Raw genomic sequence first — 26,580 nt, 5'->3', positions numbered from 1 at the left:
ATTTCTTCGAAGTATGTACATATATAACATACACCAGAGGATGGGCAAATTAATTTTTGTCCAAACGTTTACGACGTAACCTTGCCTACAATAAGAATGGGGTTCTTCATTAAAAATTCATACACAATTATGTCAGGATATAGTACAAGGCACTAGTTGAAAACACGTACAACGAAGAAACGTTTTCTTGGAATTCCTTTAAAAGCCTCTTTCATTCGTTGCATCGATGGAGCTCCGACTAAAGTAGTTGAGATTTTATTGCTCGAATTACGGCTAGAAGTACACTGATGCAATGATTCTGGCCTCTCGTAACGGAATAGCTCAGGACTCGAACGGCAAGAATCATTGAAGCAGTATGCGCGTACATATAAATGGTCTCTTCAATACGCCTCCCCCCCCCCTTTTTTTTATTAAAATCTCTGTTACCGATACGATCATGAGATCGTTAATACAGGGAGCGCTGTATAAAAAGTTTCAAATATATTTAGGAGTGAATTTAGAATTTAAAGATGCTTTAAAAATCGTATAATCTGGTTATTTATTATTCAAAAATTATATGTAATAAAAGAAAAATTTGTATATTTAACATGTTCATTGTCTCGAGAATCTTGATCGTTTTATATATCATTTATTTTTTCGTAACAAAGACATGTATGTACATAGAAACAATTATTAATTATTTAGCATCACTATGTTTGAGCCATTATGTAGTTACTTACACTATTAACATGTTCGGTAGCAACGTCATATTTGCAACGGTCGTGATCCTATATTTTACATGAAGACAATTAATTCTATCGATATTATTAATAGCTCGTTTCAGTTTCACTTGTTTCAATACTTTATTTAGAAGATTTGTTGGTTTGAATAGAATATTACAACTGAGAAGATCATCACTGAAACAAATGCTGATAGCGAACGTGTTTAACACTATTATTCTACATTAGTCATCTTATCTGGTGTAGTTTTTTCTTTCAGAAGCATGGATAATCGGTGATTATAGTGGCAGTCAACCTATTGAAATTGTTTTCTTCTTGGTTAATGCTTATAGGGTAAGGTAAAATCTTAGTACATTCCCGCGGTAACCGATTTTAATAAAACCATTAAATATTGCAAGAATTGTACTTTCTGAATAACTCCTTCCTTTGAGAAAGGTGTCGCTGACATTTAGTTTCCGAGATAATCGCGGAAAACTTTTGCTACCGCTACATTGAATTCTTATACGTGAGCGCGTCTCTGAGCCAAACATAGTATCACAGTGGGGTATTTGCCCGATCTGAGCGGTCAAAATTAAAGACAGGTTTATATCGATTTTTTACAAGAAAATATGAAAATATAATATAATAATGTATAATAATATGCAATTATATGGCATATGACAATAAAGTTATTAATATAAATTATATATAATTTCATATAATTATATAAAATAAAAAAAAAAATATTTGTATATCATACATTACATGATGTAATATACAATAGTATAATATATAATACATAATAATACATCATAAGTAATATATAATTGTTTACTTTATTGATTTTTTGCAAATTTTCTGTACCAGTGAGCAAAATTAAAGGATCTCGAAATTTCTGTTGAAAAATTGCTGAAATTGAAAGTGATGTAACTTTATAAGAAAAAGATTTATTTCGAAATATCAAACTTAATGACCTCAGAAAGTGGTTTTCCGAAACAGTGCAGGTCGCGACACGCGGCCGCCAGGTTTGCGGCGCGCCGCGGTAAACAAATCGCTCTAGAGGAAAAGGGCGGACCTGTACGAATGATCTTATTTTTTTATAACAATCTCAAAACCTTATTGAATACAACTGCGCTGGGAAGAACGCAGGGACGCGTCTTGTTCTATAACAAAACCATTCGTGAAGTTGTACAACTGTATGAAATATCGATGATGTGTTAGTTATGTTAAAATATCGACATTTACATAAAGATACATAATAAAAAGATACATAGTAATGAACTATTAAAGGCAGAGTATACACTTAGCTGAAAACTTTGATAGTGAAGAAAAATTTGTACAACTTTTCCGAAACACGTGGAAAATGTTGCGAGGACTTTCAAGGGTAAAACACGTAGTCGAAAAATGTCTAACTTTCGGAATACCTCAGCACTTTTCGAGTGCTCCAAGGAAAACAATATTTGTAGGACATTGTTCCTTAGATACTCAGCTATCTCAAGCAGCAATAGTTTTTCGGTTCAGGTAAAATTTTTAAAATGAACTTTTGGTCGCCCAAATCGGGCGAATACCCCACTGTGTGTCGCCCTCCCAAATTTCACATGGGCATGCTCCGTTACAAAAGTGTTGACTCGATCGCGGTAGTTTCATACCTTTCCTCGTACATATAAAAATGAGTTTCTGTTGGACAATAGATATTGGTACAAGTGGTATTAGTTTCTTTAGGCACGGGTGTGGAAGGAGGGCGAGCACTGTATACTGTCGTTATCTGACCTACACTTTTATTTTATAATTGTCAAAATTATTCTGATATGAATTTCTCGATTTTTCATAAAAAGTGAAAGAAATCGAAATTTTATGTATTTTTGCTAATTTAAAATTAAATGGTTTTATCGAAGTGAAAGTGTTTGTATCAACTGTAAAATAAATATAGTTATTAAAACAGTGAAATGGAAACACAAGCTTTAATTTCCTCAGAAAAGTAATAGGTACATAAATATAATAATAATAATCGAACACAATATTAATGATAATAATAATACGATACAATATCACCTTAAAAAATCATCGGTTTTGTACCAGAAGAAGTTCAGCAATTATAAAACAAAAGCGTCGATGAAGGAGCGACACAATGTATCCCCCCTCCGCCCTTGTAGAAAACAACCAGCCCTACCTATACCGAAATCTGTTATCCATATGAAACTCATTTCTATACTAGGAAGAAAGGTCTAAAATTGTCGCCACTGATTGGAACTGTCTTAACTTTTATTAGGAAACGTCTACGTAACCCAAGGCGATGCAAGCTCATTGATGTAAGCCACAGCGACCGCGTGGCTATGCTGTGTTTATCTCACAGACGCGCTCACGTATAAAGTATTCAGTGTAGTAGTAGTAAAAGTTTTCCGCGATTATCTCAGAAATTAAATATCAGCGACATTTTTTCAATGGAAAAAGTTGTTCAAAATGTGTACTTCTTGTAACATTTAATGGTTTTATTAAAATCGGTTGGTGCCGGGATGTATTAAGATTTTACCAAAATATTTTGTAAATTTGCCTACGGAATAATACAAAATATGTGTATTAAAAAGAAACATTATAAAATTCATTAACAGAACATTTTCTATTGTTTTCATGGCAAAATTATTGAGAAAATATAGTATAAATAGGAAAACAAACTAACACTTTTGGTTAGCGTACAAGAAAATTTAGAATTTAACTTCAATTTTTTTTAGTGTTAACTTTCTAAGAAAGTATGAATGACGAAGGGAAATGGTGTTCAAATTCATATTCAACTGGGAAAAGCAGACTTTTACTGCAATACAGACATGAAACAATATTCTCAAGGAAATTAGTGTGTAAGTATTTATAAGGATTAGTCAATGCAGCAGACAACGGTAACGCCTCCTTATTTTCAGGAGAAAGATTTAATTGCTTTTTATTATCTTCGCATTTCACGAGCTTAAGAACACTTTTTACGTACAGGTAATACAGTGTGCCCCATGAGATTTATTCGATTCGCAACGCCACTTAGGCCCATTCGATCAGGTTCATTAATCTTTCTTCGCGCCTTTCACGCGTCTGCATGGATCTTCAGGTTTGCTAATTATAGGAACGTCTTTGATGAATTATAAGGATCGCGCGACTAAAAACCAACGTTGCATGATTGCATCTTTACATCTGAACGGTACACCGTTCTCTCCGCAAAAGCACTCTGCTCGTCGGAAATTATTTTAATTGCGATCGTATCCACGCAGAGATTCGTGAAAGTAGTCGGATTCATGATTTTCACCATTTTTAACGGGCGTTCGTTAAATGCCACAAAAATGAAATCTCCTAAATACCTTTGATATTTATGAGCGTACGAAACAACAGTTCACTAGGTTTCAGACGGTTTTCTCACACACTAATAAATACCCGAGATGTTTGCTTACATGATCCTATTTGCATGGTAATATATTTAGATAACTCTGTATGCATTGTAATAAATTATGCGCAACGCGTGAGATAATTTTTTAATTTCTTTCAATTTCATAAGCTTCACATTTGAAAAGTTTGAATTTGTTTCATTCTTCTTTAAACTTATTAATGGAATATCATGTATCACTCATCGATAGCAGTTAAGAAACAAAACACTTTTTATATACAGGTTTGCATATTGCTGTAGGTTCGTAGAGATTAAATAGTGTGTATGTATTCTTTGAGTTTTATTCGGGCGATTTCCTATAAGAATAATAAAACAATAATGATCGTTTGACAGATAATAATCGTTTTAAAGAAATCTTTCGTTTAAAAGGAAAATCATACGACGTTTGCGAATGATGGAAAGAAAAAACTAATGGATAAACTCGAACGCGGCCACTCTCGGTCGTCAAGACGGTTTACGTGATTTATTTCACCTTATGTCACTGGTTAAACTGCTGCGGGTAGGTGGAGGCACTTCAACAATAAATTCGATAATAAGACGTCACGGGTGGAGCCGTCAAACGAAATTAAACCGAGCGCATACCATTGAACCATTAAAAAGACGATATGTAATAAAGCGTAGGTCGACGATGCCACTCGTGGTCCCGATTGAATAATTATGTGCTCGTACTCCGAACCTCTTCAGTATCCTCTTTAAACACAATCCTCCAGTGAACCATGCCCTTTTCCCGCTTTAAAACCTGTTCCTCAACAATTCAAATTTAAACTAACGTTTATTTTATTATTTATTTATTTATTTATTTATTTATGTATTTATTTATTTATTTATGTATTTATTTATGTATTTATTTATTTATTTATGTATTTATTTATTTATTTATTTATTTATTTATTTATTTATTTATTTATTTATTACGAACTATCGTTTATTCTATTGAATATTACTGATGTCACGTTACCGTTGACAAATTTTTGCTTTATTTCTGCTGTACAATAATATTTCAAATTTGCACCCTTTAATCGTCTATTTTACTTATTTCACGAAGTATCCTGTCAAAGAATTTATCTGATCGAAAATATACATTATTTTTATTATTATATATTCTTATAGCAGATTTTAATTATATACAGACATTTTTCATCGTTTATTTTTTATAATTAGTCTATTCCAGATCACCAGTTAAAAATAAAAATTAAAAATGCTTTAAAAATTATTTTCTCTTTTGACGCTTCCTTAGAAGTGAAGATTCAGAAAGAACAGCCAACATTTCGTTTCTTTATCTCGTAAGAATGTTTAAAGGTGCTGCAATCGTTTCTGATAAGAATTTTTGAGTACAAAAGCGATTAGTCGTGACCAACTGCTGCATACGTGCGCGAGCTATTTAAACTTCTAATCTATGTTTTCTTAAATATCTTATCGGTTCCGTAATTGTCGCAAGCAACTGGTTTGTAGTAATAAATTTTACAAACACGAGCGATTATCGTATAATCCAATACGAACTACTATGATCGAAGAACATGCCGAGAACCTTGAATCTTAAAACGGAGGTAACGGTACTTTAGGAATAATATTCAAACGAATTTGATTATTATTTCAGTAAACTATTAAAGACCCGTAATTGTAGTGATTAACTCTCCGGTAGCAATATAAGCCTCTGATGCCCTATGAAAAATCTTATTCCTTCATGACTTTTCACCACAACTTTGAATTTTTATTACAAAAGAATGTGAAAATTTGACGAAAGTATCATTTCTATATTAAATTAGAAATCATATATAAATCATAGATTTTTACAGAACTCACAATAAAAGTCAAGGCCTGGCCATAAAAGGTCCATCTTGTCAGCTACGTTAGTGAAAAATCATTTTGTCGGCGGAAAATTAAAATTCACGTCACCGTTCACTCTCCCAACCGTGACTTTCGTTTCGAGAATTCTATTCGTGAGTGTCTTACTTGATCAAATAAATATTAACATCCCTTATACGGGGGTGCAAGCAGTAAATCAACGCCTCGAACAACGTTGCCCCGCCCGGTAGCTGACCGTTCTTAAATTTTCCTCGGGAAAGAGAATTCCATATTTTTACCGCGGGTAGCCGTCCTAAGAAAACATCTAGTCCACAGTCCTATTTCATCTAAACGATAATCGAATCTACAACAGCGATACGGTCCTGCTTGCACATGTTTCTATTTTTTTTTCCACTTAATCTGTTCAAATATTTTTCTTCCCAGTACACTGACCGGTCAGATTTCTTTCTCAAATCGTATTGAACAAGTATTGACAGCAGAATTTTAGTAACTATTCCGAGCAATGTTGTGCGATGATAACTAAAACAGAAGGAAAATCTTTAAGCAGACTGTACAGTTTGTATCTCTATAATATTGAATAAACTGAAATACCAGTTTCTGCTACTGATTTAAAAAATTGATAACGTTCCGTACGAGTGATATACGTTTAACATTCTTTCCACAGACTGTTCTAGTGAATTTACATTGTATATTAAATACTTAATGCTCGAAGATTGTGATAATTTATTTGGAAATGCTTCGAACATTTATATATTTAAAACGATGTAAGTTTTACAGCTGTTATTATGGTGAACAGTTCACTGCAAACGTAAAAAATAAACACATTTTTTAAATTAAAGAAATACGGAATACAAAATTAAGAAAATTTAATCGAGATATTCAACATAAATATATAAAATTTAAGCATGGTTTGGATAACTGTACAATGAATAAATATAAATTAATATCATTGTACATACCATTGAAACAATGTATTTTGTAGATAGTCCCTAGAAAAGCTTGATGTACGTTTGATCGGACTTGAAATATTCAAGGTTCTGCTCCAAGTGGAAGGTCTTGTGTTCATAAGTCTTTGCACTTGTTATTTTCAATTCGCAAAGGTATAACTGGCAGATGACAGTATACATAACGCGTGTACTAATTCCCTGAACAATGTATAAGGATGTTAGTTAACTCTCCAGCGCACACCTTAAAACTACGCGTAAGTGTACAAGTCGTGACACGATATAGTCGCAAATGATACAAAACTACTCATTTGGAATATTTTTCGTAGCTGACAATTATTACTGACTGCTGAAATTACTGTTTTATTGTGTCTTTTGTATGTTTTAAGTAGGTACCGTTATACATTAAGTCTGTTGATAAAGTTGAAAAGAATATTCAAATCTTTAATGTAGAACTTTTTTGTTTAACATTCAATGAGTTTTATTACCTTTACTTTGTTCAATATGATTACTTTGTCACTAATAATTTATTGGGTAAAGAAAAAAATTATAGGCATATTCTATGTCTATGCTTGCTCTTAAGTATAATAATTGATTACAGAATAATACTAATTACTTTGAACTCGAGCGAATTGAACAATATTTGTGTTTGTTAAATCGTGTTGAAAAAATCGTCACCACAAGCCTTGTTATGAGACAAGGAATTAAAGAAGAATAAAAGAACTCCAAGAGATGTAGCTAGTACAAATACGATAAAACATGTAGGTTTGTATATTTTAATATATAAAACACATTCCAGTTGCATATTGTATGAACTATAAGTTTTTGAACTTTTTCTATTACATTAACCGAGAAGCAAATACAAATATATTCATACAACGTTTTCCATGTACCATTAAAAAGATAATAATTTAATTTTCCAATTTTTTTACAAATTCCCACCTGTTCAATAAAACCCTTTTCGCATACGTAACGAGTTATATGAAATAAAATCAATATGCATTCTTTTATCTCAATTTCAGTGCATTCACATCCATTTCGCTCTCACTTCAAACTGTCAAAGCATCAAACAGAAAAAATCTTGAAGCGGAATCGAACTCTCATCCGTATACAGTTATATTACAGAAATGAACAAAAATGGTTGTTCAGGTAATTAAGTTCCTTGATTCATCGCCGATTACTGACAAGACGTCGTTAAACGGAATTAACATTATCGTTACATCTTAAACAAGTTAAACGCAGTCCGCAGAATTTATTACTCTGCAACAAGTCATTTCTTGTACACGTTAAATAAGGTTACTCCCGCGGCAAAAGTTAACAGCAATTAATTGCAGCTGGTCGTAGGTTGTATAAATAAATCTTTTAGTAGGCAGCCGAGCCACCACACCGAGAGTTGTCTCGAGCAAGGAGCTCCTGTTAAAACAACCTATTCAATTATCCACGTACACTCGAAACCTCTTTGCTTCCACTTGTAACTCTACCGCGGAGTGCATTTTCTCGGGCACTTCAACTTCTTCTTCGGGAAACGACCTTTCGTCCACTTTTTCAATGTTTATTTCCTTTTGTCTTGTACTTCTTGTTTACTTCGACGAAGATCATGAAAACATGCTCGACCGAATGAGAAACACAGTTCTAATTTTAGTATTTCGTTTAATTTGTTTTACAAGTTCGGGGATTTACTCTTGTACGAGAAAATTGCGTATGTGGCTATTTATGATACAATTAAATTCGCTGATATAAATCCGAATCTCTGATAATTCCAATTAAATTTATCATTTATTTGGACTACTTGGAAATCTTATTTTGCATTTGAGTTCTAATTTCGCCTTATGAATTTAATGTTCATTATCGAGTAAAACAAAATACAAAAAGTAGTTTCAAGAGATTTGTGTATTTTATTCACAATGCATTATACACATTAACCCTTTATTGTGAGAGAAAAAGAGATTCTTTTCCAACATTGTGTAGCATATTTTATCTGTTAGTAGAGTCCAGATTGGTTTTTAAAATAAAAAAAGGAAATAGAACCTTTTGAAATGTGTTATAACACCGAATTTTAAAATCGCACACAAAACTTATTGAAACAGTACTTCTCTTTCTCTTAATTTCTTATTATTATAAACTAAAGTAACATAAACTGTAAAAAATTGTGAACACTCCTTTCATAGTATATCATTACTTTGTAGAATTATAGAAACGTCAAAAATACAAACGTTAAAGTAACTTACAAAATACAAAATTCACTGAAAGGTTTTCCAAAAATAATTTTACTGGATCATAAAACGATATTAACACAAAAGAACTGCAACCCTTGTAATTACAACAAGACAAAACAAAATAGACAACAATAGTATATGTTACAAATTTCTACTCCTCTGATGTTTACCAACTCTCATCTTTTGTCGTCGCATCTTCGATGAGATATCTTTTTGGTAAAAACTAGCGGCAAACGCTTGAGTAAACTGTCGCCCGCAGGTAGCTGAAACCAGTCCACCCTTCAGGGTCAGATCCATGTTTTCTCATCTGCCTGCAGGTCGAACAGTTCCCCACCGCGTGGTGCGAGGGAAAGTCGGAAACGCTTAAAACTGTCGCTGGGATTTGTGGTATATAAGCCGTTCCACTCGTTTAGGGCACGTCGGACAGCGGATACTGTTGTAAATGTCCTTAACTTCTCCGCAGAACGAAGATTTATTGCTTCGTGGGTCAATTAGACGTTTTCGTTCGGTTATCGTGTGTAAGCATACACGTTTAGCGTGGAAATATGTATTCTCCTACTGTTCGATTTTCGAGGAGCAGCATCATCAAGATACTTCGAATAAAATATTCAAATGCCAGCTGAACACATTAGACGTCAGAGGAATTAACAATGTGGATAATGGGTTGTATAATATATGATCCTTCGCTTTGTAGCTTGGAATTATTTCGTTAAAGCTACAAACTATCATTGTGTATTCTGGTACATTTTTCTTTATTTTGGACATCAATGAAAGCAAATAACTTTGATAGAATACTATTTTGTCTAAAAGCTGATGGTAACAGTTGTTAGTTCTTCGTTTTATAATAATATTAAAACGAAAATCATGTCGTATTAAATTTCACCCATGACGATTTTTAACGGTTAAATATAATCTCAAATTTGTTCGATGTATAATAACTTGGTTATTACCGAGTTAATGAATACTTTATATAGATAATTTCATTTTTCCTGTTTCCGGTAAAACGTAATTGAAAGCAAATTTTAACAGAATAACGATTGCAAAGTTTCTTTGGGATTTAAAATATATAACGGATTAATATTGTTTACAAAGCGCCTTGGATCAATGTATATTTAAAAAAGAGAAACAAAATTTATTTATAATAATAGATAATAAATATATAATAAATACTAAGTAATAAACAAGAGAACCTACTACGTATAGTTAATCTACTATTGTCGTGTAATTATAAATTTTCATTAATTATTTGATAAAAACTGGAATTGTCAAAGATTTATTAACCTATTAATGATACCTTATTGTTCACATACAATTTACTTCTTTGCAAAACACTTCCAAAAATTTAAATTTTTACCGTAATCTAATCGATATTTCTAATCTGTATCTGATGGAAGTGTCTAAAAATATTACTACATAGAAAATTCATTGTAATTGAGTTACTTTTGAAATGGATCACGTGTACTATGTCATACAGTATAAATTAACTAAGTCAGATAACTGAAGATCAAGATTGAAGGTATATACGAGGAACACCAGATGTAGTTTCTTTTATAAGTTTTGATGGATATAGTTTATGATGACTTCAAGTGTTGCTACTTGAGTCTGGCCTTTAAATAACGATGAAACTACGTTAATATGTTGCCTCGACGGTTTACGAAGATGGGCTTTCTAAATCAATTTCATGATGCTCTGTTTGCCACACATACTATAGAAAACATAAAATGCTACATTTACGATGAAAACAGCTAGTAATGATTTCTCAAATTATTATTTTCATAATGCTTCTATTGTATCTATGTAAATGTTTTTATTCGACGATGTTTTAAATATTGATTTATGAAACAAATTAATTTAATTGACAGTTTACAAAAAGATTTATTGCTACTTTATAAAGTAATAGCTGGTATAAAAAACTGATAAATAAATTTGTAATTATTATATTATTCTTGTAAATAATAATTTCATCGTTGACCTAAATGATTTCTTCAAATTTTGTTAAAGAGACGTATCCATTTTATTTCTGACAATTATTGATGGCGCCCGCATGATACAGTCTTCAGAATCTCTCTTGAGATTGATTTGAAATGTATTATTTCAAATTGAGATTAGTGAAAGCGAAAAGGAAAACAACAATAGCGTTGTGGCAAAGGTTACAAACCGCAAATTAAAAATAATGTCTAGAATTAAAGTGAACACTTTGAGGTGCAGCTATTCTAGCGTTGAGCCTTTAATTACCGTTAGGAGAAAGAAGATATAATCAATGAAAATTAGAAAATAATTAGTCGCTTAATCGTTCATGTACGTTTATAAGCAAAGTCGATTACTTTGCAGCAGTTTCTTGATCTTCTCTCGCTAACAAATATCATATGAAATTGAGTTTTCTAATTATATACATATACACGTAATATACACGTAATTTTAATTGATATTTAATGAAAGTGATATATCTACAGAAACAATAGAAAAGTCCGTAATTTAAGGAAAAAAACATATTTTATAAGTTTCAACATTTAATAAATTGTAAACAAATATTTACAGCCAGATATCTGATATCAATAAACATTTAAATTAAATTTAACGCATTAAAAAAGGCAATTGTTTATGAACTATTACACTAATATTGTTTAAGAAAAACATTTAATACCCTGCAACACTGCAAACCATACAAAATATTCCCGATTCGATTAAAATGATCGTGCCTGAAAATTAGGTAAGGACCTAAATATCAATGGAAATTATACTGTCAACTATATTTTATAGCGCATTCAATCCAAGTCTACTTTATCGTTCAATTAATCCGGCCATTTTCCCACATAATAAAACACGCTCGCGTTTGTAGGCGATATACCACATAGACAAAGGCCGGCAGGAAAGGTCACGCGTGCAGGGAAAAATTCATGGCGTCAGTGAATATGCATCGCACGCGTGTGATCGCGTTAAACCCCGGCACAGTTGAATAAGTAAACTTCTATGGGTTCGCGGCGTGTAATGGTGATCAGAAAAAAGGCTTAGCGCACGTCTCGCTACGGAGAACTTTTAAAACCCGATGAAACGCTTTGACGAAAACGTGTTGTTACCCTACCTATATGGGAATTACGGGCACCTACGTTGGAAAGTAAACGGAAAAGGTGTGTACTTTTTCACAGTTTGAGCAATACGTGGATTGCGTGGTACACGAGTTCAACGTTTCCGGATACTGAATTTTGCAAATATTGACACGTCCATTGCCACGACAATTTTTAGCGTTCTATATAATAGTAGGTATATTCCTTCTGCCATAACAGAGGCAAATTGTATTCGAAATATTTATTAATGATTTCGTGTCGCAATACTCATGTCACGCTATTATCTACCTACTAGTTATGTTATTAAATATTTTGAGTCGATATGGAATTTCTTATCGGGATTGTTTTCAAGCAATTCGGAAACGATAGAAAATAAATATACTTGATATTAAAGTTTCGTGTCCTTTCGTTGTATTATTTTATTCACGGTACATTCGTCAAATTGAGTTTACTGTTAATAATTTGAGAGAACGCAGGAATTTTTTGTTCATTCGAAGTAAATACGTAATTACTTTGAAAGTAAAATATTATTAGTAGAAAAACAGTTTTTTACTTCAACTTACATGCGATGAATAACATTGATTTTTATTGAGCAAAACCAAAATCTTCACCGCGGGTCTTCGACTTTATTATACAGTAAGGGGTTAAACATGATCTTGAGTGTTTACTAGGGCTTTAAACAATTTCTTTCGTATATCTACAAGTGTAAACGAAGATGATCTCACTCCCATTAGTTCACCCTATACACGTTAAAATTGCAGCTACAATTATTCACATCGAAAATGTGTATTCTAAATTCAAGATTTTTATACGAAAAAAAATCGAACCTCTCGTTGTCCAGATCCATTTCACATTCGACCTACTTGTCAATCCCTGTACAAACGTGTCTCGCTAATACACATTGACTTGCACTAAACGAAGATACTCTCCGTTGTCATTGTAAATTTTTCCGTAGACTGGTAACGGTCGGATCGTTAAAGGAAACATAACATAACATAAATATTCAGAAAGGAGCGGAATGGAGAAGCGGATAGTCAAGGGGATACATAATAATACAACATCGTGAGATTTAGGAGCCTATATCTTCTAATAATAAAATTTTAGACTTTAACTGGGACAAGTATAGTATCTTGTATTTCATAGAAGCCGTAACTGCACGCGCATATTTATTCACGTTTACATTTCTACATGCTAGCCTTAAAACGGAAATTCAATTGAGATGTATCTGCTCCATTCAGATTTGTATTAAATTGAAACGAGTCGGAAAGGCACTAAAGATTATTTATAATCTTTATTTTCTTGTTACCATTATAAATTCTTTTTTATATCTTGACTTGAGAAATACTTTCACAGTTGTTCTTTTCATTCATAAACTAAAATGATAATGAAAAATTTATCTAAGATAATTTATAACCTGCTTAAAAGAAGCACTTATCGTTGAATGTTTATTGAAAATACCTGAAGCTTGTTTCACTTTATCTCTTAGAATTTTATTGGAACTTTTCATATGAAAGGCAATCAGATTCTGTTCAGTTCTGTTTTTATTTGAAAGTTTCTTTTCAAAGTAGATTTATTATTAACAACGTTCTATTCACCCCTCAATGTGACATAATGATTTATGAAATTACATGCCCTGCTACATTCCAATACTTTTTCGAGATCTTAAAGTGATCAGGTGGAAGTTATAATTTGTATCGTTCTTCAAATTATGCAGATAGTAATATCTCTATAATTTAGCACCTATTAAGAAGTTACCCTTTATGGCGTATATTTATTCGAAGAGTAGGCTATAATAAATACTCATTTGTTTCTTCGTACTTACTGTATAGGTATAATATAGTAAATGCATGTAGTAAATATGTTTCCATTCATTTTTGCATAGTTCCTTCACATCGTTTCCTCCCTGTAACAGCAGTTTAGAATCTGGTTTAACTCTTGCACCTTTCTGAAATATGAAATATATATTTTTTCCTTTTTTTCACCGTTTTTGTCCGTGTACACAGAAATCAAATGGGTCATATTTAATATCTATAAATATACTAATTCAAACACACTAATCAAAACATTTTGACGGGTAGGGTAGTTTTAGTGTTAAGTAATCAATTTATAAAGCGATAATTACAATATGAACAGTTTGGTGAGTTTCATTTCAGTTTGGGAGATTTTGAAACAAATCATGTATTTATTAGAAACATTCGTGAATTATTATATGAACAGTACATATCGCCGATGTAACGTTTCACAAAGGTATACAATGGAACTTTACTGAACGACTGTCCTTCGTTGGCTTTCACGTTAATAAATATCTTTGAAAATAACGTCGCGGCACAGGATTTTTCAGCGGTCCAGTCGATCGAATCATTTAAATGTAGCCTGGTCCGTCAGAGAAGCAATCTCTCAGGCGCACTAAGCGCTAAACGCGTTAGCACGGCCGGAGAAAGTCGAAATGGAATCGCGAAAAGCTTGTAAGAGGATTATAATACCCAGAGGTTAATAGAACATATAGACAAGCGTTTAATATGCGGCATTGGGTAAATTCTGAAACTATCTTGTTTCTTGCTTCGAACAGAGGAAGTGAAAATAATATTCCGATGATGAAAAGAATTGAACAACTTACGTGGCTTTCTAAGAGGCGAAGAAAAAAAGATGTTGCACATTCGTTGTAATTGAAATTTACGATACGATTGCGGTTCCACGGAAACATGGAAAACTATTCGCAGATATAATTAATTCCGGAGCAATAGTTATATAAATTTCAACGGACACAAATAAAACTCGGGATCGTATGTCGAGTTCTGAAACGTTCGGTCAGAAGATAAAATTATCTGGCTCGAATAATATTATTACTTTAATACTCTCGAATTTTTAACCTGGTTTTTTCGTTTGATGTTTCGCCATAATTATTGTTATTCCGTGTAATTTAAAAGCCTTCATTCCTGTGGGACGAATGATTGTCTTAATACGATCAGAGGCGTATATACAATATAATTTCGCGTATTCTTTTATGTCTGCTCTCGACTATTTCGTGTAAACAATTCTCTTCGCCTCTTAGAAAATATCGAATTAACTGGGCATTTAACACTCTCGTGAGCTAAATAAATAGAAATCGAATGTAGTCGTGGTACATGTAGTAGACTGTTATAATTTATTTTAAAATAAACAAATTTCATTAAATGATATATTATAATATAAAAAGATAATTTTAAATAACTGAAATTTGTTTGTAATAATTAAATTAGTAATTTTGTTTAACGTAAGTATTTAATTTTATTCAAGATAATAAACATATGTTTAATATATTTATTTAAGGAATTCGGCAAATTTAATATTCATATATTTAACAAAAGCATGCAGTTTTAAATTCGAGGTTGGTATTTTTGCAGTACTCCCCGCTTAATAGACTCTGGCACGCTCCATGTCGCGATTATTATCTGCTAAAATAGTTTTTCGAAGTTATCGACTCTTTCCTCTCGGTTTACTCATTAAAGTGGTAGGACATCCCATATGTTTATTAACCCTTAATAACTCAGTACGCTTTTGTACGGTATCTAACCCATAGAAAATTGTTAAAGTAGAACGAAAGAACTAAGAACTTTCTTCCAGAAAATTTTAGTAAAATAATTTGGGAGGTAAAGCAAGGAAGATATATTATACATATAAAATGATATAATAGTAAAATAATTAAACATTTTTGTTTTTGCACGAAAAACAATTTGAAAATTACTGGTTTGTTCCGAATTGAATAGAGAAAAGAAAATTTTACAAATTTATCTGGCGACTACGAATTAACACTTCGAAAATTACAACGTAAATGATAAAGAGTCATTCAGTAATATGTAAAAACTTCAAGGAATGATTTAGGATAATATAACATAAAAATCGAAAATAAGAAACTGCAGTTTTAATTTTATCTTCCAGTTACTAACAACTACAAATCCACTAATAAGGTCGCATAAGTCAGCTCTCCGTCAATATCCTTACTCGCACTGATCTGTCTCACGCGCACTATTATTAAACGAATTGTTAGTTTACTTGTTAATGAGTTACAAACGAAATCGAAACCGCAATTCTTTTATCGTTGATTTTCAATTTATATTCTTATAAAAAATCACTTCCTACATTTTCTTCCGCCTGTTACCGAATATAGCTACTCACTAAAGTTTGTTCGATGTACACCTACCTATAAAAATGAAGTTTTAACTCCATATTATACCGTCCAAATGTCTGTTATTTAAACATTATCTGTTATAACTACTTCCATAATGAAGTTATGCTAAGAATATTTTATTTCCTAAAAACTGCTTCGAATTAACATAATAGTGTATAAATACAATAAACTGACAATACTGTGACTACAAATGTGTACCAAAGTATATATTGTAAGAAATCGACAAGAGTCCAAATCAATCTGAACTTAGACACGTGATTCAAACGATTCTCTTACCACACAATTTTATTCACGACTAAGTTCATCAAAATTTGACTATTACTATTATGTAAGAACACAAAGGAATCTTCTATTCAATTGCATATTTACTTTGGAAGTAAAACATTAATAACAGCAAAATAACATTTACTTCGATCTTCATGTAAGGAATAATATTGATTGGTATTCAATCGAGGTAGAAATCTTCACTGCCAGTCTCGCTGATCATTACTCGGCAAGAGGTCAATTTGCCTGTTTCAATTACTGCGGAGGAAGAAAAACAGAAAGATAAAAGCTGAAGATCGTCCACTGGCAAGGACATGTTCGACAGATTCGAGGAACGAGCTCGACGAAAGAATCGAGCGCTCCTTCGGCTGAGTCTTCTTTACACATGTGCCGATACATGCTCCCGTATGCACTTATGTGTGTACCGAGGTATACTGTTTCGTGACGGAGAATCACTTCTTTGCGGCCTGGGAACTGTTAGCCCAGTTTGCCTGGGTCGTAACGCTTGGAAGATTATGCTACGTTCACATCGTGTGTTATCTGGTCTCGTATTACCGGCGAGCCACTCGTACGGAAAGGAAAGTACGATCCCCGCGACCTTTTTCTTTTCCTTTTTTTCACCGTTTGTGTTTTTATGCGAACGCGCGGAAGCACCGAGCGGATATGCCGCGGATAACCTGCGTGGGTCCTTCGCGTTCACCAAGAATTCGCCAAGAATTCGATAAGAGTGGTCATTTGAATAACTACTTCAGCGCAGGAGGACGCCTCACGGACGGAGACGCGCTTTAGAACGACGCCATTGTCACGATTGGGATTGTTCAATCTGTTCTTCCGCCGATGAATGTGACCGGTGGAAGGTTCTCAGGTTGTTACTCGTTACGCGGATATACGTATCAAATTAATTCACGGGGCCCATCGAAAGTATCGGATCATGCATTGTCGTTGATAAAACTGCAAGAGGACTTGCCAATACAATAATTCGTACAGTTTTTAATGCGTTTCTGGAAATTCTGATCATTATTGGGTTGATGCAAATGTTTTAACCCGTTACGATTGGCACATTTTTCTGGTGACAGTGCCAACTAGTCGAAGCAAATATGTGTGTATATATATACTTTCAAAGTTATTTTTTTATAGGTGGTTTATAATAAATGTATGGATATTAAAAATTTGCTGAAATTAATGTGTTTTGTTGAACATAAGTTCTGTAAAGAATAATAAATACAGTACCTTTCGATTGTAAAATAACACAGTACTCAGAAAAAAACATGTCGCCATAATGACGACACCGGTTTCAAGAACAATGTGAAATCTTTTTCAGGGGGTGGTTTCACCCCTTTAAAGTGAAATTCGGCACGAACAAAAACTTCAGTGTATTAGATAGACTTGACTTACCCTACTTACACACAAAATTTCACAATTTTCTGAATTTCCGAGTTTGATAACTTCCCTTGTAAGGAAAAGCGAAGAAGAAGTGTCCTTTATATACTCCGCGACGAAATGATATGACACCCCCAGATTTTTGGTGTTTTATAAGTTCCATGCAATATACAAAAATTGTATATGCACTAACGCAAAGAATATCGTTTCTTCAGTAACTTATGAAAAAGTCAGCCGCTGTTTACACTCATTTCTTTCTACTTTATCGGTTTATGTGAAAAACATGTATGACAAATGGACAGGACAGGTTTAGTAATTTATATAAAAACTTTAATACATTACAAAAATCTTATGTTAATCTGTAACTAATAATGTGTCCACTTTCCCTTCTTTTCAGTGACTTCTAACATACATTTAGGTAAAGATTTATACAAAGATTTTATAAATTTTTTGGATGTTATTCTCCATTTTTGCCCTATCACTATTTTTAACTCATTTACCGAATTAAATTGTCTCCCATGCCTATATACATTCCGCGATATATAGATCCGGCTTCCTATATAGATTCGGAGATCTTGACGGCCATTGTAAAACATTTATGTTATTTCTTTAAAAAATAGTCTTTAACGATTTCTGCTGTATGGACAGCTGCATTGTCCTATTGAAAAATGAATTTTCCACCAGCAATGAGGACAGCATACGTTTCAATTTCTTCATGTATAAGTTTCATATAAGTGGCACTATTCATTTTTTGATCGATAAACCTTATGTTGGGATTACCACGATATCCAATTCCTGTCCATAACGTAATGGCTCCTCCACCTACATGTCGCCTTATTTCAACAACCTCACTTTTTCCTCAAATCGTGAAAGTGATAAGACCAGCCATCCGGCCCATCCAAATTAAATCTCTTTTCATCAATGAAGATGACATTTCGCCGCTATTTCCTCCATCTGGTGTGTTCACGAACAAAGTTCATTCTATCCCCTACATGCTGTGGTGTTAACGGCGGCTTACCTTTCAATTTTTTTTTTTGAATGTGTTTTGCTTTATTAAGTATTCGCTGTACGTTTCTTATATTTGTATTTACACCAGCTTCTTTTGCAATTTTTGCACTCGGTCTTTCTGTACTCTTTAATTTTCCGTAATTGTCACCTTTTTTAAGGAAATTAATAATCACATTTCTACTTCAATTTATAACTTTTTCCATTTTGGCCACACTCAACTGTTCTTTCTATAAGTTTAAAATGGTTCTCTTTTCTGCTTCATTCAACTGCTTCCCGCGACCCATTTTACGATTAATACTAGACTTAAGATGCCAATTGACTCTAAACAAACACTACAATGCATAAATTAATCACGCACAGATCTTACCACTTCAATGTTCGTCTATTAACTGTCGTAAATTTGTTGTTGTCATACTTTCAAACCTAATGGGCTATCGTTTTGTCGCACACGTTTTTCATATAAACAGCTTCAATTCAGAGAAAAGAGTGTAAACAGCTGCTGATCTTGTCACATGTTATTGGACAAAGGACGATTCTTGTGTTAGTACGTATAAAATGTTTGTAAATTCTACTGGATTTGTGAAACGTTAAAAATCTAAGGATGTCCTATCATTTTGTCGCGGAGTGTACACGTTACAATAGTTTAAAAACAGATATTATTTGTTTCGAAGAAAAAATTCTTTTGTTGATCACATACAAAGAACGTCGAAATCTTTGCATCAACCTGATATTTCAAGAAAATGATATTTCAAACGTTTATTGCGGTAAAAAAATATTTTTCCATATTTTTATTTCCATTGTGTAGGTTAGCTTACTTTCGGATGGTATAAATATTAATGCGTATAATAACTTTTATCAATGAAAATCGCTTCTGACTGAACGCATTCTAATTTGAAATTTGGAAATAAATGAATGATTTCAAATTCTAACGTCTGTTCCGTGTTTGCTGGTATTTAAATTTCATTGTAATTTCTGATGTTTTATTCGGGTAGTTTATAAAACTATTTCGAACATTTATTCGTAAGTGTTGCTTACTTTACGTATGTGTATATATATAGAGAATATTATACAACTTTAAAAGTATTGTATAAAAACACAGAAAAGTAGAAAATTAACGATTATTCGTGGATGGTAAACAGAATTAACAAAATTAAAAACTGCGAGCAAAGAAAGTGGAATCGATCAAATGTATAAAATTGTATGACTATACTATATATGTTTTCCAGGGTACCGTATAATTTCTATTAAATTAACCGGTACAAGTTAGTCTTAACGATCTGCAAACCCGTAAAGATATCTTTTCCACGGGTCATTGCTCGCAACTCATTTTCCGTATTCCGTATCCGTGTTTCTGATGCCCCGAAGGCGTACTCATTTTTCTTCCGTGGTTTGTTCTGTTGCTTCCCACCTAGTGATAATTTAAACATATTTTCTACAGAAATAGCAGGTGGCTCTTAGTTAATCGCGAACCTGCGCCTGGCTATCGTAAGGCAGATTTATGATATGCGACACTCTTCCGCGAGGCCACGTGTTCAACGGTCATTTGGATCCGCCAATACTTCCTGCAATCGCAGATAATAGTAGCTTTCGTCAGTCCCATAAATCATATTAATATTGCAGTGATGATGATAATTATGATTATGATAATAACAACAACAACAACAACAGTAATAATAATAAAATCGTAGAAATTTGTGTACCTGTATATTTGTATATCTCTATGGTTGTGTATTTTATATTTCTATATTAACTGCATATTATCTTCTATTATTGATATAATTTAAATCTACATTACATAAAACTCTTCGAAAAGTGATGAAATATGAACTTCAATTAAATTCACTGTAGTCACATTTCACTTCAGTTCGTGATAACTATTCATAAAACTTTTTCTCTTTCATGATTTTATAGTAATTTAAAGCATTCTTTAAAGAAATTCTTTATTTGTAGTACGTGAACATAAAAAGTTGCTGATGTTAAATGACAAACGTAAAGAAGTAGGTACTAATCTTGTTATAATACTAACAGATAAATTATTTATCTGTTTTCTTTTTGATAATGAAATATGTAAAAATAGTATTTCATACAATTTAAATTGTAGTTTCACATGTAAAATTTGCAACTACCACGGTATTACAATTTTATTTTATAAATTGATGTATTACGGATTTAATCTATTTTATTATGCAATAAATATAGTCCCTAGAGAAAGTGCACGATAAGTTAAAGAAGGTTACATGATAGGGAAAACGTAATGATTTATAATTTACAATTTAATTATAAACATAATATAAGAAACTGTTAACAATAAAGACACAAAATTAGTCATAAGGAAGAGAAAAAAATTTGTATATACATATACATTTTACTGCATCTAAAGTAATATGATTCTATAATGCAACTTCATAAGAATGTAAAATTATCATATGTAATTCATTTTAATTAACTGTCGGATTACTTGAAATATCAAATAAAAAAGACGTTAATTCTGTACTGAAGTGTTTACAAAACATGTAAACACTGAATATGAAACACTCTGGTGTTGTCAAACGCAAAGAAGGATATTCAGATTAGAGCTGAAACGTCTCGTTGGGATTTGTTAAAATGAGGCTTTTAGTATTCATGCTTGTAAAAGCAATGTTCAGAATGTGGAAACACTCGATGCAACACCAGTGCAACCCTTTTCAGAGAGAGGACAAGGCGCATCACTGTGTAAAACGGTGCGTTTTTGCCGCAGTCTCTTCCGGTCCAGTTTTTAAACACTACCTTTATCTCGACTCGCTGGATTTTATGTTAAGCTCGATACACAAGGAGAAAAATAAGTCCCTTTTCCAAGAACGTTTGGTGAAAGTATTCAAACTGTTCACTCATGATTACATACCTCAAACAAAAGTATCTTAGACACTGTATTAAGAATTCTAGGCTTTCCATAAAGTGAACCAGTAAATAAATCACTAGTTTTTATCAAATACTCTCTTAATATTCACTATAAAACCCATGTACTGTTTTTGTCTTACTAAAGAATTAATAGATAACTTATATATTGTTATACGTTTTCTGGATACTCAATCTAAGGTAAAAGCACCGATAGTTGACCCATTAAGAAAAATTTTCTCTGTGAATAATAATAAACGCTTGCTCCTTTATTAAATACAGAGACTCTATGCGTGAAAATATTATTTGAACTTCTTACATTATGTAAAAAGCGGACTTTTTGAAATAGTTGATTTATCCAAATTCTATAGACATTTTCGAAAATTCAATACTTTCATCGAAAGTTGACCATCCTTGAAAACGAGAAAACTAGTAATTCATCATATGTTAGTTAAAAGTTAACCACTTCGAGAAGTAAAACCAAAAACATTAAAGGCGATTACTTTAATATTGTTTATTGGCGATGATTATAAGAGATTACAAGTAAAAGGACAAATACAAATGAAAAGAAGTTAATTTCATATAAAATGTAATTCGGAAACAGAGTAAATGTTTCGAATTTAGCTTGATTTGGTAGGCTCATTAATATAAGAAACTACATGTTTTTATATTTTCCTGGGAAAATATTCACCTTTATATAAAAATATTACATACTTGTTTTCAGTTCTTTTAATAGATAGACATTTATTTTTGCTCAACAATTTATTTCCTTTCCCAGACTTTTCGTTATCTTCACTTTCTACATAATCGAAAATGCTTTAGCAAATGCACTTTGATTTAAGTAATCAAAGATTCAGTCATAAAATGTAAAAGCTTAGGAATTTGTTACCGTGAATTATACACCGTTTCTTAACGACAACGTTAAGGAAATTACAATATGGAGACATACAACCAACATCAATGAAATAGATCGTTAGTTTTTATGATAAACAATTTAATTCCGGTAAAATTGTTTCGGAGTTGAGTCGGTAAATGCTGCACCATATCTATCGCGCCTTTATTGAAAGATTATTACTTTTAAAAACCTTATTTTTCACTTTTTCCAGCCAAATGGTCAACTACTGATACTAGGTCAATTACTAGTGCCTTTGCCTTACTATAAAAAGAAAAAAAAAACGTATATGTGACTAACTTTCCATTCTATAATTTGTACGAATTAAGTAATTAACACTTTTTAATATTTATTAGAGCTCTAATCAAATCTTATAAATTGCTAGATTTGAAATTTTTCCTCCTTTTTCTTTTAATCTATTTACATAAGCTTATGTAAGTTTCTTTGATATTCTTGGTATCAAATATTTGTGAGGTGAGTATTAAGAGTTCATAAACTGTACTTTCACAGTTTACCTAGTTTCATAAAATTGGAAAACTCGACAATAGATGAGAAATATTCATAAATGTTAATATAAGTAATTAACACGCTTTAATTAATGTCCCGCTGTTACAATCACCGAACGTTGGTATGAAAGACTTTGTACGTGTTTGTAAGAGACATTGCATCACTATACTGCCTTATTAATTGCATCTTCATAATTCATTTTAATTACTTATCTATATAATCAGGAGATGTTATAAAGATCTTGTAATTATTAATCGTATAATTACCAATATGAATACAATTTTATCTGTCAGATGCGAAATTATATTCATCAGAAGAGAAATTTCATTTTACTTCAGATTTCTTATATTCACTGTAATTGCAAAATGAAAAAGTGTAGTCGCACATAACAGTTTAAAGAGAAGAGTATATAGAAATTTAAATTATTCTTACACGTAATAATATAGAAACTAGGGATTTCGTATGTTTTTTAGGTTTCATTTGTATAGTACATTAGTCTTAGAACCATCGTGGTTGTTAATTTTCTCTCCCCGAAGAAAGTATACATCCGGAATGTAGTAATAAATATGTATTTCACGATTATTATATTCATTTTCAACAAATTTGGAAATGTTGTTTCATTAAAATTTTACAGAACTTCTTGTTGAAATGAATGAAATTATGACCAATTATTTAATATAACTGGAGAGAAGGGAATAATTAATTAAAAATTATAAAAATTATTATTCACAAAGCATATAAAAAAACAACATATGATGTTTAATGTTTCTTGCTGGTTATATATTTAATATCTAATCCGTTAAATCCCTTTGCATTTTACAAGTCATTTATTTTCATTTTCTTATGTGTATATTTGTTGAATTTTAATTTTCAATAAAGTATAATATCAATTATTTTCCCTGAATATACTCTGATACAAACGTACGAAGTTAATTTTGGTTTTTAAAGAAACTACTCGAAAATTATTATCGGTACCTATAATTTTCAGTGTATCGACGGACTTTAATAATTGTTTAACATAAAAAATTAACGGTGCACACGTATTTTTCTGTAACTGCAAGTGGAAATTACAACGTATTCATGTGTAATATCGTATGTTCACTTACGGTAGAGAATTACTCGAATTATTACCGCAGTCCCACGAGAATGCGTCAGGATGCACGCACAGTGAATGACATTTAATTCACTGACTGGTCGGACAGTCTTGAATTGCGTGCGCATGTAATCGTTGTTTCCAAGGAATAAAAATTCGTCGCACGTAATCCGGCGGTCTATTATTAGAAAAAAGACATTACTGTACGATGATTTGTACCTACCTCGCAGTTTTAGACATTACTGTACGATGATTTGTCGATACCTGCCTCGCAGTTAATTATTTATTCCACTCGGTCGTTCAATTTTCTGTTTTTACAATACAACAATTTTAACGTGATTAGAATGCAAATATTACAATATCAGATGTTGTAAACTTTTCTCCTGCAAGATATTAACAAACTTTTCCATGAAATAATCTTTGAAGAAACTAAAAGAGTGATTGATTCACTGAAACAGCCAATTTCAATTTCAATGTGAATTACCGTCGTACTAACATAGGCAGAAGATTATATTAATTTTCTCTGCGCTATTTTCTACGTATAATAAATTTATATGTTATAAATCAGTAGGTGTTTCAATTTCATACAAAATTTATTTACTGTGAATTATCGAAGTAATGCACCTTCTTTTTGCAGCGATAGCTATCGTTTTATATGGTAAGACATTTGACGACTTTTTCTTTTTTGTGTAACAGAATAACATATCTCGTTTCCAAATACTGCCCCTCTTTTACACGTTAGAGATAAGTTTCGAAAGAAACACTCATTTGAAGTAATTCAAAATTTTTTTAAAGGCAGTATCAACTTAACCGAACATCGTTCTGAAATCGTTAATAACATTTTCCAGTAACACAAATAAAAATTCCTTTAAAATTGCATGATTTCTATTAAACGATAAATTTTGTATTATTAACTTATTTTTTATGTAACTTAGCACTTTCAATCGCGGAAATAAAAATTTCCTTAATATCGGTGTTTGCGAAATATACTCTGTGAACCTGAAATTTGCATAAGCGTCCATAATCCGCTTATGAGCGATAGTGCTTACAGTAGTGCTTCAATAATTCTTGCCGGTTGTAGGTGGATACCATGTGACTCGAAGGCAGAAATTTTTAAAACATTATGTACCATTATCATTTTTATCCATTTTTACAGTACCACTTAATAAATATTCAAATCTGTGAGTCAGCAAAATACAACATTCGTTATTTCTTTCGTATTAGGTATTAAATAAGCAGTAATGGTAGTAAACCTTAGAAGAAAACTTTATTAATAACTGATTAACTTTATAACTAAAGTTTACTGACGAACTTTATAAATGGATACTTGTTATTAAAAAACAGATCGATCATCTAATAATTTAAATATCCGAAATAAAATAAAAGAAAATATAAAAATTGTAAATAAAATAAGATACCATTTTATCCGACCTACGGCACTGAAAATTTAATTTGAGTTTAATTTTAGTTCTGCTATTGTAATCGAATAATTTATACATAAGAATAATTTATTCTAATTTATACCCAGAAAGTATTGCGAGAAACGTACGCATATATATAAATTATATCTCCAACTTATAAAAATAGCATTGTGCAATGCAAAAAATCACGTATTGGTGCAACTAATTGCCCTGGTTTCCGTCAATAAGCAGCCTACACTCTAGAAGTATTCTTATCTCTGAAAACAAGCGTAATGAACATTTCGAAATGCGATCAACCTTTTCGAAGATTGTAAAAATTGATCAAAAGGATTTGAACGGAGTACGTACGTCGAGATAGCTAAAAGGCATTAATAGTTCACCTAGACTGTCGTGGCAACGTCACACGTTCGAAATCGATCGAGACGCAAGCCCACCCACGATATTTATCGGTCGCAGATGCGTCGAGTTGCGTGGGCTTCGCGTAGCGTTTCAACGTAAGCTCGTAAATTACTAGCACCAGAGTCAACGATCGACCGTGGGACACTTATTAAAAGCAGGAATCGGTTAGATCGCGGGAGCATACAGTAAATTAATGTGCCAGGAGTGCTATCTAGGAAACGAAAAAGCTAATGGTCCGAGATATTAAAATCGCAGTGCGTCCTACGATCTGTATACACGGTCAAACACTTATCTCAATGTCTTGTTTAACACTAAACATATCGACACTCTGTATGATTCTAGTCCTACCGTAATTAGCCAATCAACTGGTTATAAAATAAAGGTAAACAAGTTGGACGACGAATTTTGCTTAGTGGAAGCAGAA

At 32.1% G+C, this 26,580-nt stretch overlaps 1 protein-coding gene and 1 long non-coding RNA gene across 14 annotated transcripts in view; one reads left to right on the top strand and one right to left on the bottom strand.

Moving 5' to 3' along the window:
* LOC116427745 (uncharacterized) overlaps nucleotides 1-24,426 on the bottom strand; it is a 32,366-nt gene extending 7,940 nt beyond the window's left edge. The window contains exons 1-2 of the long non-coding RNA XR_004235149.1: nucleotides 24,350-24,426; nucleotides 13,973-14,053 (exon numbers count right to left, since the gene is read on the bottom strand). This is a non-coding gene — a long non-coding RNA (uncharacterized LOC116427745). The remainder of the gene's footprint in view (nucleotides 1-13,972; nucleotides 14,054-24,349) is intronic.
* Nucleotides 1-26,580, top strand: part of sick (sickie) — a 520,404-nt gene that overhangs the window by 475,936 nt on the left and 17,888 nt on the right. The window lies entirely within an intron of this gene.

Source organism: Nomia melanderi, chromosome 11 (assembly GCF_051020985.1).
Source record: "Nomia melanderi isolate GNS246 chromosome 11, iyNomMela1, whole genome shotgun sequence".
Taxonomy (NCBI): Eukaryota; Metazoa; Arthropoda; class Insecta; order Hymenoptera; family Halictidae; genus Nomia; species Nomia melanderi.
Note: the sequence above shows the minus strand (reverse complement) of the source record. Positions and strands in the feature narration are given on the sequence as shown.